General features: G+C 46.7%; 1 long non-coding RNA gene across 1 annotated transcript; it reads right to left on the minus strand.

Annotated features, from left to right (window-relative positions):
• Positions 1–886: 886 nt before the first annotated feature.
• LOC128406324 (uncharacterized) lies at positions 887–7,150 on the minus strand. The gene is made up of 2 exons (XR_008328464.1): positions 6,998–7,150; positions 887–1,446 (listed from the first exon to the last, which is right to left on the minus strand). It is a non-coding gene; the product is annotated as an uncharacterized LOC128406324 (long non-coding RNA).
• Positions 7,151–12,869: the final 5,719 nt, after the last annotated feature.

The following is a 12,869-nucleotide window of genomic DNA, read 5'->3' on the forward strand; positions in this document are numbered from 1 at the left end:
CTGCCTGACATTGGCCTCTCTGCCTTCTACCCAGAGGGCACTAGCTGGGTCAGAGGTTGTTCTTAATCATTGCCGCAGGTTTCTGCTCCGAGCCCTGACGTTCGCAAGAAGTTTGGGGCTGAGCTCCACTAATCCTCTGGTCCACAAGATCAAACCCTTCTTCTTAATCAAGTGCAGGTCTGGCTTCCACCTTGGTCTTGCCGCTCGCGCAGGTAGCTGCTCTGGAAGGGCCAGAAATGTGCACGGATTTGTAACGTCTATCAGGCCTTAGTCCTGCCTTGTCTGTTCTGCCGACCAGCAGCCAGCCAGCTTGCCAGACTAACTCATGCTGGACGAGCATTTGGAATCCAAGGAGGTCAGAGGCCGGCTGGTGAGAGCCATCTGCAGGGGATCAGCGATGGTGTTTACACAGGAGGCTTTGCTGGGAAGGTGTCTGGCCCGAGAGATTGGGATGGCAGACTCCCCCAGCCAGCCATCCGGCAGAAGGCGAGAAAGCACCAACCGCCATGTCTATCAGTCAGTCTGTCTGTGTTTGGGTCAGCCATAAATCGCCAGCGAGACGGTGGGAGGGGAAGAGGCATTGCAAGAGCCCGGTTTTATGGCTGCCCTTGCTGTGCAAAAGGCATGATTGTGCTGCTGCCTTTCCCAGAGAAACAACCTTTGCTGCCATCTTTGGTCCCCTGTTGGGCTGGACCAGGCAATTCCCCCAGGGCCAGCCTGCTCCAGTATCTCTCCAGCCACCACTAGACACCTACCAGAGAGCAAGCAAAGCCTTGTGAATACTAGCCTTGCTTCTGTGCAGTGTGATCTTCTGCAATGTTAACTTAGAAATTGGCCCCACTAAGTACAATGGGATTTATCCCCAGGTCACGGGCCCACGAAGGTGTGTAGCTATAGCCCTTTGATAATGATGCAGACAACACTGTTGGTAATGTGATCACCGGAATAACCGCCCACACATCATTTCTGATTATCTGTCAAGTGATAACCAAGTTGTATACAGACTGCTGATGATAACATGGGGATTGCCTGCTACTGGGGCTGCTCTGTACGCTGTGAGTGCCCCACCCAGCAGCTATTATTAGGCCATAAAAGATGTTATCTTCACATTTTATTTGGCCAAATATCCGCAGGAGACTATAATAAGGGATTCTAATCTGGGGTTATGATTGACATATTGCTGGAGCCTGTGGGGATGGAGTGAGCTAGAAAGCAAGCAAGCAATTACATGATCCAAAAATTACATTCAGAGATAAAAATAAGAAACCAGGCAGCCCAGTGCTGTCTGCTCTGACTGGCAACAGCTCTCCAGCATTCCAACCTCACGATACCCGAGGTCCTTTTGAGTGACGATGTAAGAAAGTCTTGCTGTTATCAAGGGGCTGCATGAGGTTCAGGCACTCGGCCTTACTCTCTTCCCTTGAGGTCATCAGTGGGCTCTGCTGCCTAGTGGGTAGAGGCCAAAGAGAAATATCAGGATAAAGGCAGGAAATGCCCGCTGAATAACCCTGCCAGCCAAGGGATAACCTGTTGCTGAAACCAGACTTATATGTGATTTTATTCTGAGAGTCCTTTGAAAGTCATTTTAAGAGCCTCCCAGGGCTTTAAAGCGGGATATTAGTATTCTAAGCAAAATAAATAGAAAGAACATGAGATATTCTACTTGCAAAGTATGTGCTTTGCCAATGAGTTTCAGTCTCTTACCAGACCGGAGTAGTCATTATAGATATAATAGTACACTTATACATGATTTGGTGGGTGGGTGGGGAAACCGATGTCTAAAAAGGGATTTAGGTACCAGAACCTCACAATATATATATATTTTTAAGAGACTACAGGTGTGATTCCTAAACATTTGACTGGCAGCACAATCCTATCCATTTCAACTCGGAACCAGAAGTCAGTCCTATTGATTTCATTGATGTACTCCAGGCACGTGGGTTTAGAATTGTGGCCTAATTGCTTTTAAAAATGTGTGTGTGTGTGTGTGTGGGTGTTTCCTAGCCCACAGCTTGAGACCTTAAGATAGCGATTCCCATACTGTGTATCAGAGCACATCACATTAATGTGCCTTGACTTCTGAGTGGGGCTAAGTTGTGCCTTGAACTAGGAAGCACCCATTCAGGGCAGGAAGGCTGATGCAGTATTGATTCCCCCTATTTCTGACCGTAATTAACAATTTTTGTCATTCTGGAGGAGGAGTAAGGATGCACTTGGGTTCCTTGAACCATCCTCTGCTGCAGCCAACAAGGAGCAATTGCAGAAGCATCCCCCAGTCCCAGCCAGACCTGTTCCAAACATGCATTTGGTGTGGTGTGTCTGCAATGGCTTGAGGAAGGAATGCTTTGGACTGGAGAAATGGCAAGCATATAAAGGATGAAGCACCCCTTTCACAACTCCAGCCGCCTCTTCCCAAAGCTGTTTTTCCTATTGGACTTTCTATGCCTAAGATGGGCTTTCAGCGTAAAGTACCCCCCAACACACACATATTAATTCGCAAGCAACATCCCTCCACCCCAGGGTATTTTTCTGAGCACTGTTACCATGTTATGGTGGTTACAGAAGGCATTTTTTAATTTATAAATAATGAGGCAGAAATTTCATGGTTTGCTGGCCTTTTTACCTAACAATGGTTATATGAGTAACCAAAAATAGCAGTGCTATTTTTACAAAGCAGATAAACCTCTGACAGCAAAAAGAATTAGATCCCCAATGTCAAATATTCCCTCTCTCCTCCCTCTTCTTGTCACGCATACAAAAAATCAAGACTGCCATCCTATACAGGATTAGCGGGGAGCAAGTCTCATAGAACTCAATGGTAATTACATCCGATAAGGCAAGGGTTGCATACACACAATACATTTAAAGCACACCCTAAGGATCCTGGGAACTGTAGTTTACCCATCACAGATCTACAATTCCCAGCACCCTTAAAAAACTGTTCTTGGTTTGTGTGTGTGTGGTTTAAATGTATAGTGCTTATGCAGACATATATAGGCATTAGTTTTTGATGCAGCTTAAGAAATTGATGTCACTATTAGGCTGCAACCTAAATCCACTTACTGGTACCTGGCAGTAACCCCAATAAGCTCAGTGGGATGTAGTTCTAGGTAGGTGTGTATAGGATTGTAATGTCTTCCTGTGTAGACAGCTAAATGTACCTCAGTGCACAGAAATGTGCAAAGAAAGACAGGCCTGAAAGATTTCTCCCATGCACATGCATTCATGCACACATACAAATGACAGTACAGTGGTACCTCGGGTTACATACGCTTCAGGTTACATATGCTTCAGGTTACAGTCTCCGCTAACCCAGAAATAGTACCTCGGGTTAAGAACTTTGCTTCAGGATGAGAACAGAAATCGTGCAGCAGTGGCGCAGTGGCAGCAGCAGGAGGCCCCATTAGCTAAAGTGGTGCTTCAGGTTAAGAACAGTTTCAGGTTAAGAACGGACCTCCAGAACGAATTAAGTACTTAACCCGAGGTACCACTGTACTGAACATGAAAGGATGTATACTCTGCAACAGACTTCCTTCAAAATTCTGCAGCCACAATAAAAAATTAAAACTAAGCTCAATTTGCATGCACATATTTATTTTGCAAGGGACGTGGGTGGCGCTGTCGGTTAAACCACAGAGCCTAGGACTTGCCGATCAGAAGGTCGGCGGTTTGAATCCCCGCGATGGGGTGAGCTCCCGTTGCTCGGTCCCTGCTCCTGCCAACCTAGCAGTTCGAAAGCACGTCAAAGTGCAAGTAGATAAATAGGTACCGCTCCGGCAGGAAGGTAAACGGCGTTTCCATGCACTGCTCTGGTTCGCCAGAAGCGGCTTAGTCATGCTGGCCACATGACCCGGAAGCTGTACGCCGGCTCCCTCAGTCAATAAAGCGAGATGAGCGCCGCAACCCCAGAGTCAGTCACAACTGGACCTAATGGTCAGGGGTCCCTTTACCTTTAACCTTATGTTGCATACACAGGCAAAAATACACATGCCCTTGAGCTGAATGGGTCTTCCTTGCGCACAATGGTAGCCATATTACCACATTCAATGGCGGAATCTAGGAATGATAGAAATGTTGATCTGGGGGGTCACCTTGAGATGATCTTTTGCACCGTCTCTCTTCTCATTCGGAGGTAGGATTACTGGAACGTAAACCACCCTTGACAGATGTTTATCTAGCCTGTTTACAAAACTCCCAAACTTGGAGTCTCCTCAGCGGTTGACCGCCTTCTTTTTTAATAGCACCCTTTTAATGTATCCTGCCCATTATAAATCTTTTCTTACTGTGAGTAAACACTCCTGGGCCCTTCCCCTTTCCTTTCTCCTAGATCCTTCTCCCGCCCCCCAGAACTCTTTATCACTTCCATTGCTGCCCTCTGAACCCTGCCCAGTTTTTAAAGGCTTCAGGACCCAAATGTGTATCCATTACTCTCAGTGAAGCCTCACCAGTGCCAATTAGGTCAAAATTAGGATTGCAATCTTTTCTGAAAACAATTCAGCTCTCAGCGTGTCCATCGGAACACGTGGGATAGGGCTAGGGATGCCAAGGGCCTGAGGTTGCCCTGGACAATTTAGGAAACAATGGTGTAGATTAAAGGTAAAGGTAAAGGTACCCCTGCCCGTACGGGCCAGTCTTGACAGACTCTAGGGTTGTGCGCCCATCTCACTCAAGAGGCCGCTGGCCAGCGCTGTCCGGAGACACTTCCGGGTCACGTGGCCAGCGTGACAAAGCTGCATCTGGCAAGCCAGAGCCGCACACGGAAACGCCGTTTACCTTCCCGCTGGTAAGCGGTCCCTATTTATCTACTTGCACCCGGGGGTGCTTTCGAACTGCTAGGTTGGCAGGCGCTGGGACCGAGCAACGGGAGCGCACCCCGCCGCGGGGATTCGAACCGCCGACCTTTCGATCGGCAAGCCCTAGGCGCTGAGGCTTTTACCCACAGCGCCACCCGCGTCCCTATGGTGTAGATTACTGGCACCCAAAATTTTATACAGTGTTGAACTTGGATAGATATTTTTTGCCTTTTGTATAAGGTACGGTCACCAATACAGAATTGTCTTTGCTGCATGATGTAACCTTTGGTGGGAGGTGAGGTTACCATGTGACTTTATAGAGTTCTTTATTCATAAGTGAATCCTAGAAGTAAATCTCGCTGCATTCAATAGAATTTACTCCTGAGTGCTTCGGACTGCAGTTGCAGCACCCATTTCAAAATGTGGCTCCACATGTCCATAGGATGCTATCCACACAGGGTAGGCCCAAGGATGCATAGAAAAGCCTCCCTCAAGTAATTTTTTTTTATAGACAAGGGCAGCTGATACATAAATTGTGCCCCTGCACAATTTGAAGCAGGCTTATATTAAATATACTGATGAGAACAATGATTTCAGTGTGTTACCCACCCTTCACCATCAGGTCCCAGGGTGGGTTACAATAACTTAATATTCAATATTAAAAACGGTTAAAACAAATTTCAGTCATAATAATAGGGTGGGTCCTAAAAACATATACCTAAGGTTTCAGTATGTTTCAATAACACAAGTCTATTAGGGGTTAGAACAGATTTCCACAACTAACCTCCCAATACACTCATTATTTCTCTGACACAGTTACAAATATCCAATAGTGATACTCTAAAGCAGGCATCCCCAAACCTGGCCCTCCAGATGTTTTGGGACTACAACTCCCATCATCCCTGACCACTGGTCCTGTTAGCTAGGGATGATGGGAGTTGTAGTCCCAAAACATCTGGAGGGCCAAGTTTGGGGATGCCTGCTCTAAAGCAATCAGAAATCTTTGGAATTCTGCAAGCTAGCAGTCTCTCCCCCCCCCCCGCCCACGTGAAATGTAAGGCAATTGTGAGACCACGTGGGCTAGACCCAACCCCTTTAACCATGCATTTGGTGAGTGAATGAAGATGCCCTACACACACACACACACACACACACACACACACACTCTTTAAATGTGTGAGGAAATGTCTCTTCGAACCGCCCCCCACTGGCCCCAGTATCCCATGATGATTTCAAATAAGCAACCAAATCTTAAGCTTTGGGTCACTTGCCAGTTCAGAATCAAATACAGTAGTACCTCAGGTTACATACGCTTCAGGTTACATACGCTTCAGGTTACAGAGTCCGCTAACCCAGAAATAGTGCTTCAGGTTAAGAACTTTGCTTCAGGATGAGAACAGAAATCGTGCTTTGGCAACGCGGCGGCAGCAGGAGGCTCCATTAGCTAAAGTGGTGCTTCAGGTTAAGAACAGTTTCAGGTTAAGTACGGACCTCCGGAACGAATTAAGTACTTAACCCTAGGTACCACTGTAATGCCAAATGCACTAAAATGCTCCTGCCTCCATCTTGCAGCTTTCACATGTTGTGGACGTTAGCAACTTCCACTCGCCCTAAACGTGGCACAGATGCCGAAAAAAAAGGCCTTGCTGGGCGAGCTCTTCGCTCAACCCACCAGAGGGCACCATCTTTCAGACCAGGTTGTGGAGCGCAATGAGGAGGCAGACTGCAGTTGGGAAGGCGTCTGTTGTGCAAGTACACGGGTGCATGTGAAAATTTCCCCTGCGTGGCGGAATTGTACATTTTGTTTAAAGCATGCCAGTGTGCAAATCTGTGGGTCGTTCCCAGTTTGCGTTACTCTCTGCTTGCAAACCAGGTTGACGGTGGAGATGCCTCTTTTGCTGTACAAATTGTGCTCATTCACCCCCTTGGTGGATCAGACCCGTCACTTCTGGAAGTCAGAACTGGATCCTTCCCCGGGAGGATATTCTAAGGTGGGGGGAAGTCACAAAGGAGCACCCCTCTGGGTGGGGAAAGCAGATGGGATAATTGCCTTGGTTCAAAGGGGCTGTGGGGTCCCCTTCCAGTGAGGCCTAGGAGGGGCAATTCTGTGTGAACAGCGCCGCTGCAGATGGGGCTGAGCTCAGCGAGACAACAGGCTCACAACCAAGTGCAATAAAAGGCCGGCAGCAGGCAGCCATAAATACCTTCGCAGGAGGCCTGGCGGCGGAATGCAACTCCAGAGCAGGCTGCGTCTCGCTGCAGGCCTCAGCCGACCAGGATTTCCCCTCCATCTCCTGGGCCTCTCAGCCCAGGCATGGATGAAGCCGGCGTTGGGTGGGTGGCTGGGTGTCGGGGAGGCCGTGGGGGAGGCCAGACACTTTGTTACTCTTCGCTCTTCAACAACAAAGCGCAGGCCCGGAGATGTTTATCTGCTGTGACTGGGCTTTGGGGGCCTCTGGGGAGCTTTGAAAATGAGGCAATTACGAGGCAGACCGTGATGGGTTTATGGTCTACTCTGGGGAGGAGGTTGGATGGGCAGGAACGAGGGAGGGAAGAGGCCTTGCCACATCTCGCATGGGAGAAAGGCTGGCCCGCCAGCTTGGGGGAGAAAATACAATACAGTGGTACTTCGGGTTACACACACCTCAGGTTACAGACGCTTCAGGTTACAGACTCCGCTAACCCAGAAATAGTATCTTGGGTTAAGAAATTTGCTTCAGGATGAGAACAGAAATTGTGCTCCGGTGGCATGGCGGCAGCAGGAGGCCCCATTAGCTAAAGTGGTGCTTCAGGTTAAGAACAGTTTCAGGTTAAGAACGGACCTCCGGAAATTAAGTACTTAACCCGAGGTACCACTGTACAGTATTGCCACTCCACCCGATTCAGGTGTTATCAGGGCCAAGGGAACTGACTTAGGCCTGCAATCATAAAGGTAAAGGGACCCCTGACCATTAGGTCCAGTTGTGACCGACTCTGGGGTTGCGGCACTCATCTCGCTTTATTGGCCGAGGGAGCCGGCGTACAGCTTCTGGGTCATGTGGCCAGCATGACTAAGCCACTTCTGGCGAACCAGAGCAGCTCACGGAAACGCCGTTTACCTTCCTGCCCGAGCAGTACCTATTTTTCTACTTGCACTTTGACGTGCTTTCAAACTGCTAGGTTGGCAGGAGCAGGGACCGAGCAACGGGAGCTCACCCCGTCGTGGGGATTCAAACCGCTGACCTTCTGATCGACAAGTCCTAGGCTCTCTGGTTTAACCCACAGCGCCAATCATACATAACCTAAAAAAAATAAAAAAAATAAGGCCACAGATATATCTGGCTTAGTGCTCGGTCTGGTTGACGATTAGCCCACAAACAAGAGTGCAAGAAATATCCCTGGGGAACGTTTCCTTCCAGGCAGCCACCCCCTTACATGTGTTGCAGCAAGTCAGCTGTGCAAAGAACTGGCCATACTGGTCTCGCTCATGCGTGGCTGGTAATGCACAGGAGCCGTAGGAAAAAAACGTTGGCAACTCGGCGTCCCACCAACACTGCCTTGCTAATTCCGTATGTGCAGGGTGCCTATGCTGAGCAGGACGTAGCCAGGCTCAGTTTTCCCATAGTGTGGAACAAAGGTTTTGCTCTTGGGCTCTGTGACCAAGGGGCATGTCATTATACAGACACAGGTAAAGACTGCAGCTTCTGGTACTCCCAGTTGGGTGCTGTATGTAGCATATGGCTGGGTAAATGGCAAAAAAAAGACATATCTGTCTGGGAACACTCAACTCTGTGAAGGAAGATAAGTGTACAGTCATACCTCAGGTTACAGGCGCTTCGGGTTGCGTAATTTCAGGTTGCACACTGCACTGAACCCAGAAGTACTGGGATGGGTTACTTCTGGGTTTTGGCGCTTGCGCATGCACAGAAGTGCTAAATCGCGCTTTACGCTTGCGCAGAAGCGCCAAATTGTGACCCTTGCCTGCGCAGATGCGGCGCTGCGGGTTGCAGACGTGCTTCCCGCATGGATCACGTTTGCAACCTGAGTGTCCACTGTACACGTCTACACAACCACCTGCTCCTTGTCTTACGCCCACCAAGATCTGGCCTATTTCTGTCCATTTATTATTACATTTGTATCCCAGCTTTCCCCCAAGAAGCTATGTGTATGTGGTTCTCCCCCTGCCAATTTTATCATCACAACAATCCTGTGAGGTAGGTTTGGCTGAGAGACAGTGACTGGTTCACCCAGGTCACCCAGCGAGCTTCATGACTGAATGGGGATCTGAACCCTGGTCTCCCAGGTCCTAGGCAGACCCTCTAACCACTGCTCCTCACTGTCTGCTTCTTATAATGAGATGCATACAAGATACATTCAAAGGAGATCACAGATGATGTGCTTTTAATAGAGGGGCCAGAGCAATGGTAAGACACATGGTTTCTAGGCAGACTGGGAAGCCAGTTTTTATTTGGGGGTGGAATTATATTAAATCAGTATTAATTTGGCGTTGATGTGTTATACGTTTGAAAAACGAATAAAAATTAATTGGCAAAATAAATGTGTGTCTGCAGAAATTTCTGGTTTCATATGCACTTGAGAAGAAGGGAGCATCCCATCTCAGTGCCCTATAAGTGCATCAGCTGCTGCCATAGAGAAGTGTTGTTATATGATACTGCAGCATTTTAGGTCTTGATTTGGCTAAGGGCCAGTGATCAAACAGAGGTGGAGTCTGTGTAGAAAAGGTGAGATACTTCTGACTGAGGTGCTGTGCACCAAAGAGGCCAGTAGGGGGCGATCAGGATTATGTGACGCTTTCTGTCTTTTTGCCAGGCTGGTAAAAATTTGATGTTGGTTCCCTGCAGGTCATATATCTGTCAGACAAAGGTCCCTCAATTGCCTTCAGCCTAGCCTACACATTTCAACTTGCAAAAAAAGATGCCTAGCATCTGGTCACTCTGGCAACAGCTCCAATTTCGCTGGGATTCTCCGGAACCGCTCTGGAACAGCAGCTGAGAAAGGAGATGGAATTACTGGCAATTCTTTAAATGAGCCATATGCCTTTAAACATATCTCTTTATATAATTTCCTTTTTATTTCGTACTGGGTGATTTGTAATAATAATAATAATAATAATAATAATAATAATAATAATATCCAGCAACTGTCAGATTTAGATATTTCCTTTTTGTCATAAATATATATATAGGCAATGGTACACAATACTCAACATAATGTGTTCCACTCAATAGTCTTTAGTTTGTAGATCGGATTAGAGGATTTGGTGAAAGCCTATAGTCTCTCCTATCTTGTGAAGGTGAATCCTGAAACTAAGGTTTCTAGCTAGACTACACACACACACACACACACACACACACACACACCTCTGGAGATTCTGTGCCAGAAAACATCTGGCTACACTTTGTGGGTCCCATGACACAGCTGGTAACCCATCCACAAAACACCTGGCAACTAGAAAGAAGTCCTCAGACATCTGGAACCCCCTATAGATGGCAGCCATTGGGTCTGGAAGCGTTGACTCTTCCCTGCAAAACAGATGTGGCACTCTGTGGAGCCCCTCTGTCAGTCAGAAGGACGAGCAGGCAGATGTTCATCTCTGCAGATGAGATGTGGACAAGGGAGAAGTCACGATAATCCCCTTTGAATTCAATCTGGAAATCCTCGGCACTAGTGCAATATTTAATCTTTAAAAGTCGTGCCTCACCTTTCCACATACCCAATACATTTCCAAAGTGACTCACGTCAAATATTTTTAAAAATGGAATGCAACCAACAGGCCTCAATTTGAAAGAAGCCGCAGACTAAAACACATGAGCCATATCAGCAGTGATAAGTGTATAACCAGCTCCTCCAAATGTTTGTTGAAATAAGTGTCTTGGTCAGCCCTGACCAGGAGTGGGACTATGCAGATAGGAGTTCACCTGGTTGTCACTGGCTCCCATTCATGTCTTTGGAGGTGTGTGTGGTTTGCAGTTGGCAACACTGTTGTGCAACACCCCCAAAGCTCTGATGGTGTCACTAAATAGGCACATGTGTTCTATGAAATGATGAGCTTGTGAACGGTTGTCTTTCACTCGAATGGGAAAAAATATTCGGGAATTATTTTTTCTGTCTTGAAATGCCACGGCTGCATTTGAGTACCATTCCCCCCAAAAAAATATCTCCCCAGGATTGCTTTGTTAGAATTTTTATTCTGCCATGATCCTTTGACCCAACTGGAAAGCAAGTCAATGAAACAAAAATATATAACGTGTTGTATTTGCTCAGATTGTTATTTCCTAAGAGCATGCTTAAAGCAAAAGAATGCCCACTTTATTTCTGCCACGTTTTAAGGCTGAACAGCAGTTTGTATCTTGGTTCCTCTGTCTTGTTTGTAGATTTTAATCTTTAATTTACAGTTGATTATGTGCAAGGCCTTATCTGGCTTGAACAGGAGTTAAGGGCTTTGTGAGGAGTTCTGCTTCCATCTTGCAAAACTTTTTCTAATTATGGCCTGGAGGAAGTGTGCATTTTGCTCTGCTTTCATCTTGCAGTGTTTGACCTACTGTTAGTTAAAACAGTAAGCAACCAGGAATCAGTGCTTTTGTGAAGCTGCTTAATATTATATTTGAGACCTGGCTTACTGTGGCAGGGCTTTAAGACGGCATGCCCATGACAGTTAAATCCATTTAGGCTTGTAGTGTAGTTAAGACTATGCTACAAACAGGGATTTTGCTGTTCTGCTCCCAGATAAGTTGGAAACTCCAGTGACTATCACTAACAGTGTTGCATTGTCTTCCATATTGTGCCAAATTGAACGGGTGAGTGGCCCCATCAAGCAACATTGGTTAAAGGGTCAGTATTGATGGCTCTCTCAAATCTATAGATTCACTGTTGATACCATTTTACACTGATCTGCTCTTGGGTGACCACTTACGAATTGCAAAACTACACAGGATGCAGATTTGCATAAAATTTGCATATACTAATTGATATATATACACAGGTGCAAAATTAGAAGTAATTACTATAATTCAGAGAGAAAAACAATACATCTCACCACAGTGGGGAAAGACTGGGACCAAGCAACTTATGTGATTGCTCAGTCTGCTTTCTCCAGCTGTTAACGAAGTGCAAGCACTTATTTATCTTTAAGTTGGACTTGGATAAGGTAGCCTTTCAAATAGTAGAGGACTTGGTCTCTAGATTGCCCTTCAAAAGAAGGCTTGTCAAACAGAGGATTGTCCTGCAACATTCCTTCAAGCAGAAGATTGCCCTCTGTAAAGTGAGATGCACAGCCACTCTGTTATGATGTGAATGTGATTATTTTGCAGCAGTGGACCGTCTTTTGAGGGAGTGTGGTACATGTCAAGTCAAAACAGCTTCAAATAGCACAACTCTGAGGCACACAGCAGGACACAGGCAACCCTCTCCCTTGGCAGCATCGCTCCTCTAGCCAGGATTTTTCAAATATTGTATCTCAAGGGGACCCTTGTTTGCTAAGGAAGCCTCTGCGTGTCAGCCTTGGGACTCCTGTGTGCTGCAAAGGATTCTGGAGCATCTTCTCAAGAGCATGCTCTGGTCACAGCGCTGGGGATTTGGGGTCTAGAAGACACCCAACATTTCCTGCAAGCAGGGGCGGCTCATCCTGTTCCACCGCCAGAGGTGAATCAGGAAGGTGCGCTCCCCACTCCACCAAAGCCTCGCTCTCTGGGGTTGCATGGCCACCAGTTCTCCAGTGCTGCCCCGTGGGATTCCACAGCCTGAGGCAGCTTCCTCAGCTCACCTCATGGGCAGGCCGGCCCTGCCTGGAAGTCATAGAATAATAGCATTGTAGAGTTGGAAAGCTGATCGCCGAAGAATTGATGCTTTTGAATTATGGTGCTGGAGGAGACTCTTGAGAGTCCCATGGACTGCAAGAAGATCAAACCTATCCATTCTGTTTTTTTAAAAAAATAATATTTTATTAAGTTTAACAATAGAAAAATAAGACAATAAAAAACACAGAAAAACAATATCAAACACTACAATACAAATTTTCACAATACATAAAATACAAACATTTAATGGGAGAGAAAAAAACAGTCAACACACAAAAAA

This window comes from Podarcis raffonei, chromosome 2 (assembly GCF_027172205.1).
Source record: "Podarcis raffonei isolate rPodRaf1 chromosome 2, rPodRaf1.pri, whole genome shotgun sequence".
In the NCBI taxonomy this organism is placed as follows: domain Eukaryota; kingdom Metazoa; phylum Chordata; class Lepidosauria; order Squamata; family Lacertidae; genus Podarcis; species Podarcis raffonei.